This window comes from Betta splendens, chromosome 11, assembly GCF_900634795.4.
Source record: "Betta splendens chromosome 11, fBetSpl5.4, whole genome shotgun sequence".
NCBI lineage: Eukaryota > Metazoa > Chordata > Actinopteri > Anabantiformes > Osphronemidae > Betta > Betta splendens.
The window spans coordinates 16,391,027-16,397,906 of NC_040891.2; positions in this window are offsets into that span (position 1 = coordinate 16,391,027).

Below are 6,880 nucleotides of genomic sequence, written 5' to 3' on the forward strand. Positions count from 1 at the left end.
AGAGCAAGGCAAGTCCTGTGAAGTCAGCTAAATGGGAAGAACAAAGTTTGGACGATCAACACCTACACCCTCACGATCCTCAGGTACACTGCTGGCATAATAAGCTGGCCAAAAAGGAGATCGAAGCCACTGACATTAAGACAAATCAAATACAAATCCTGCACCCTGAGGCTGTATGCTAAGCGGAAGGAAGGAGGCCGAGGATTAGTAAGCATCAAAGCCACTTTTTAAGATGAAACAACTAAGCTCAATGAATACATCAGAAAGATGGCCCCAACAGATGATATGTTTAGTGAATACCTCAGGCAGCAAAAACCACAGGAGGAGGGGAGGGAAGAGGAGGAACCCTCCATGGAAGGACAAACCCCTAGGCTTCTGATCCTAGCAGCATTGGAGCAGGCTCCGAATACTAGATCCTTAGAGGCTGGGATCTACAGATGGAGGGACTCATTTTCACTGATTTCAGTCGACTGTCAATCGACTTTCAAGCGCTGATCACACACTCATCACTCACTCATCAGCCAATGGTCAGCCACCCCCCTGTCTTGTGTCTTCTGAAACATGCTAATGTAGCCACCCCCATTTTAGCACTGATGACACAATTCCAGGGTACAACCAAAAGGTGGAGCTTAGTATCTGACCTACCTCCCCAGAGCTCATTGGGATTCTCACAATTCGAACTTATCTTTGGGCACCATGTTAGAGGACCTCTGGATGTTCTGCGGGAGTCTTGGGAAGAGTCTGACTCACCATAAGGTATGAACGTGATTTCTTTTGTCATGAAGATGAGACAGCAACTGATGAAGACCACTGTCTTAGCTCGTGACAACCTCCTGCAGTCCCAGGCCAAGCAGAAGGCCTTGTATGATCATTCAGCCTGGACGTGGAGTTTTGAGGCTGGTGAGTTTTATTACTTTCAGCAGAGAACAAATTACTGGGACAGAGACATTTCACAATGTGTTGAAGAACATGTTGAAGAAATGGCACGCACGCTTAGGTCCAGCCTTGTCGCATTACCTTTTTGTTCAGGCTGTGGAAGAAGAGGAGGAATCAGTGGAGCAGTCTTTTCCTATGGGTATGGAGGAGGCACAGTTGGAGTTGGTGCACCTCTCTGGTGAAAGGTGTAAGAGCTGCTGGGGATTCCAGAAAGGTTGCTGCCTGTATTGAAGAAGGAACTGGAGATGATGCAAGAGATGGGGGTTATTGAGCCATCGGACAGTGAGTGGAGCAGTCCTATAATCTTAGTCCGTCCCCAGGAAGTATGGTACGTTAAGGTTCTGTTTAGATTTTAGAAAAGTCAATGGCGTTAGTGCGTTGGACCTGTACCCCATAGCCCAGGGTTCCATATAAATCCATATAGATGTGCCATATACATCAGTACCCTGGACCTGTGCAAGGGATAGTGACAGGTCCCCTTGGCAGATGACAGCAAGCAAATAACAGCTTTCCGGACTTTTTGGACACTTCAGTTCACAGTACTTCCATTTGGCCTTTATAGGGCTCCGGCGACTTTCCAGAGTATGATGGATAAGTTGCTTGTGGGCACAGAAACCTATGCGGCAGCTTATCTGGATGATGTGGTGGTTTACAGTACTACTTGGGAAGACCACTGAGTGCATCTGCAAGAGGTGCTGCAATGCATAAAGAGGGCCAGGTTCACTATCCGCCTCCGATAAATGTGGCCTGGCCAAGCAGGAGTCTAGCTGCCTTGGATTCGTGCTGGGAAAGAGTGTGATACGGCCGCAGGTGGGAAAAGTGGATGCCATCATCATGCAAGCCGAGAAACCAAAAAACCAAGACACAGGTCAAGTCTTTCTTGGGCCTGGTGGGATGGTACAGAAGGTTTATTTCTGGATTCTTATTCTGCTTGGTCCCTCTTACCAACCTGACAAAGAAAAAACAGCCCTACGAAGTTCAGTGGACTGTGGACTGTGAACAATCCTTTCAAGCTTTGAAGCCGGTACTGAAGAGTCCTGACTTCCAACAGACTTTTACAGCCCAGACAGATGCTTAAGAGTGGGGCATTGGGGCTGCACAGTTGCAGGCGGAGCCAGATCAGGCTTCAGCCTGATCCTGTACATTACCAGGAAGCTTAACAAGCATGAAGCTTGTTATTCGGTGGTGGAGAAGGACTGCCTGGCCATAAAATGGGCGCTAGACACTAATTCAGGGATAACTGGGTGTTTTCATTTCCCACTCACTCCCAAACATGAGCATTCAGTCAGACAGTCGCTTCACTGGAGCTTTTGTTTTGTAAGTAACAAAATATTTGAGTCTTCAAAAGTTCACTTGTCTACTCAAAGTATTGCAGAACGTGTGGGCCTCCACATGTGTGTCGTATAGAAAGTAAAGTAGTATCAGTAATATTGAAATTGCATGTAATTGCCTTCATTCAATGAGGCAGAGGGAGAGTCAGAGTTAAGGATCAGCCAAAACAGGCAGTTACAGGTACGATCATTTTTTTACCAAAATCTAAGTGTGACTGGATGATGGCCACTCATTTAAAAAAAAAGTTGAGGTTTGGAAGGTTGAGCTTTTACAGATGGCCTCTTAGCTCAGTTGATAGAGTGTTGCCCTTTAATCCCCTGTTCACCACTGTAAGTTTAGCTTATTTTGGTCTATTTGGTATTGTAACACACATGTAAACACTGTAATTTGATGTTAATAAGTCATGCAATTTGGATGGATGCAATGCTGGCGGGACCACAGTGTCTTATTGTATGTTGCTTACGGTGGTCTAAGGGATCGCTCAGGGGGCTCAAGGGCGATCCCTTGGACCACCATGAGCTCTTGTATTTGCTCAGACACATGAAAAATTAGAGGGCTTCTGGCATGATTTCATTTTGCATATAGAAAGTGGTATTTCATTATATTACATTATATATAATATAAGTACAAAGGGATATGGAAGTCAGTTGACCACCGAGGTCAGTTATGTAAAATACAGTTATTGATTGAGTCAAAACTGTTTTTTGTTTTTATTCTAATGATATCTATTTTGGCAGAAATTAGCTGACAGGCTCATGCATTGTAAAACCCAACAGGTTAACAGAACACAAAAACGATTAATGAACAATCATTAAGTAAGCAATAACCTTCTGGTATTGTGTCATCCCAGCTGCATTCTGATAATCATTTAGTCTAGCATTTAACCGTCAGTTTTCACCACGCCTGTTGCCAGATTGTTTGTACTAGTCACTTTGTCAGTGAGCATTCCAGCATTCATCCAGTAAGTTCAGCTGGTTATTGATTGTTCCTGTTTTCTAAACTTGCCTTTGCTTTGCCTGTACCGTTGCTGAAGTTTGGATTCCTGTCTTCGACCTGACTACCCTGCTGTCTGCTGATTTGGACATTAAAAGGAAAACTTCACAGACTTGTAATGGGAGTTGACCAAAACGACCTTGGGTAGTATGTAAGTGCTGTAAGTGTATGCAAGAAAAAACAATTGCGGACAGAGCAGTTGCGCTCCAGCAGGCTGTCTTTTCCCCCTTTCAGTCTGACCGCTGCTGGGGCAGCTACAGAGGAAACCAGGAAGCATTAGTTGTAGTTTTTAAGCCCAAGAGAAATAAATGATAAATTCATTGCATAGAAATTTGGGCAATCTGAGTGTCCCTACATTCGTTTTGGTCAACCCCAAGTTTTCCATTAAAGACTTTGTTGTACGAACCCTGTCTGTGAACTGCACATTTTGGTCAAACCCTCAGTACCAGTCCTGACACAAAGGAGACTCCTGGTTTCAATGATAACATGAAACCAACATATTTATCAAATTTGACTTTGCATGTGATGCGTGATTCATATTTGTTTTGCCTGAAAAAGGACACAGAGGTAGAAATGATCAGTCTTCAGGATACTTGGTTCTTCTCAGATACACTTCATTAAAATACAAAAAGAACAAACATAACATCTGAGTTTAAAGGTTGTTTAAATGTTTTAGTTACAGACAGAAAGTTATAATCAGCTCCAGCATGTTACAAAACATGAAACAGTTGCACTGAACAGATTTATGTAATACTTTGAGGTCTACACAAAATCATGTCAGAGTCCAGGCTTCTAACTGTGAAACTAATGACACACAACATTTACATATTCATAATTAAACTAAATGTATTAAAATAAGTTTGTGGAAATATTTTTCTTTATTTTTGCATCTTTGTGAAAAGAAAAGTTTACAAATGAACGTATTTACGCAGCTAATCAAAATGAAGGGAGTAAATGGATAATGTCTGTTCCCTTGAAGATGAGAATAATTTTTTCTCTCAAACTATTTTTGTCTCTTGAACAGAACAGTTATTTAAGTCTGAACTTATTGAAGAATTGAAACGCAACCCCTGGATTTTACACATCTGAAACCAAACTTAAGCCCATGTTTCCACATCCATTCCACATCATACTGTACATGTGCACTCTCTCTCTCTCTCATCCGAGTTTCAAGGTTTAGTTAGTATATAATTTTATTCCAGATGTTCATGTAGGTGAAAAACAACAAAATGCATTCTGTCAGTGAGTGTCCTCAAAAAAACCCGGAAAGACATCATGTGCACATCTTACTACGCTAAACCTGCCGCTGGTTGGTCCTGGATCGTCTCTTTGAAGTCCGGCTTCTCACCTGGGTTTTTGGCTGGGGGATGATCGGCTGAGGAAAAAGACTGAGACTTGAAGCTGAAAGGCCAGGGTCCTGTTCTATGTGGGCAGAGTTTTGGATAGGGTTAACATGAGTTTGTTGAGGTTTGGCTGAGCGAGAGTTGAACCTTTTCTTTCCTTTTTCATCAGAGTCAGTCATCTCTTCTTCTGTAAGGAAATCATTTGAGACAATTACCACCCAGACTTTACTTGAATTTATTTAGGGTTCAGATCAGTTTAATGATAAAGTAATATAGAGAAATATGCCACCAAAGGAAAAGTACCTTAGAGTCACACATTAGAACTGACAAAATGTACTTAATTACTTTATACTTCAGCTTGTCACAGGTCATCAGGTTTTGTCATGTTTGCATGGTTCCTGATTAGGCAAAGGTTTTGACTAGTTTGAATCAGGTAAACATACAAAAATACAATGTTTTGTTGTGTCATCTTAAAACAAGAGAGAAACTGACAAGCAACACAGCATGGACCACTGGACCAGGTACCAGGTCCACAGAGCCTGATGTTTTTTGTTTAAAGCTATGTAGCATAAAGTGCAGCTCTGTGTTTATAATATGTTTCAGACAGATTATGTACATACTTATATAACTATATATATATACATATATAACTAACATAATTGTTTTCATCTCACCATCATTCTCCTCTACACTGGTGGCAGCAACTGTAGATGGTTCTGTAGTGAGTAAATGAATAAATGAATGAACCAACCAACCAACCAACCAACCAACCAACCAACCAACCAACCAACCAACCAACCAACCAACCAACCAACCAACCACTCAGTCAGTGAGTCAGTCAGTGAGTCAGTCAGTGAATCAGCTAGTCAGACATTCAGCAGCAGAAGAAAACAGGCACGTACCTGGTGCTGTGACCTGATTGGCTGTTGCGCCTTTGTTAAATTAAATGAATATATGAATGCATGAGATAATCATCATAGTAAACAACATAAAGTAATGGAAGAATTTGACAAAGAGTTCATGAATGAATGGGTGAATGTCAGTATAAACTTGTTCTCACCATTTACATTCTCTGAAATGGATCTGCTTCTGTCTGAAAAAGATCAACATAAGTCACATTTTATATTTCACAGGCAAAGGGGTAAACAAATGAACATGTTGTCTACAGGTGGTCCTTATCTATCAGCCTCATAGTTCTAATTGGGGTTGAGAGTTTATTTGACAGTGGTAAAGAAAACTGAACAATTAAAAAAAAGAAAAATGAGCTGGAACCACGTTCATCATGTTTGACCACTAGATGTCAGAGCAACACAAGAAATTAATGTTAACTAGAAAGAAATTTAACAGTTTGTAAAAATAATAAATGTTGTTTAGCAGGTTTTGGCTCATCACATGGTCATAAGATGTATTTTTATCATGTCAGATCATTTATTTTGACTTGTGGACAAGTAAAGATCAAATCTCTCTGATGAGTACCTAATGTTTTTATGTGACTCAGTCTAACGTAGCTACAGAGAGGGTAGCAGTCAATCTGTCGTCTGGGTTGGAGCAAGATATCTGTTGAACTGCTAGGAATGACTAACAGCAGCACAAGGCCTGTTGATGATCATCATTGTCGATGTGTTGTGTCATTTTTATACATTAGCACGTGATATATACATATGTGTCTGATTCATTCTTGTGTTCACTGTTAAGGTTGTTGGGTTTCATTAGTTCAGTTTTCACATATTAGAGCAAAACAAAGTTTCAACTCTAGCCCAATCAATAGACCACTTCAATTGCTATACTTTTGTTAAACTGTCGGCCTTTAGATACATCAGCTAAAAGCGATGTTTGGCTTCATCATCAGTCTCCATCTGAGAGCAGAGTTTAACTCTGGCTTTGTGTTGGTACAGAACAAATGCAGATTTACCATTAGCACATACTGTAGAAACCTTCCCATAAGGTCAGTGGTGTTCCAAAAATGTGAGGAATTGCAAAGCAGACATTTCAAACCACAACAACCTACAGTAAAATGCTTGAACAGGTTTAAACATATGAGAAGAATATTCACTGTCCCCTGACTGATCATATCCAATTAGTAAAAATGTGTCATTGGATAATTTTTACAAAACCGTTGTAAAGGCGGTTATGATTGTATTTATCCTAACACAAGCTTAATTTGTCTTTTACATTAAAGAAAAAGAAAGCATTTATTATCACATCTGGTACAATGTAACAACAAATTAGTCTTCTGCATTTAACCCATCCACCAAAGCACCCGGAGAGCTAGTACG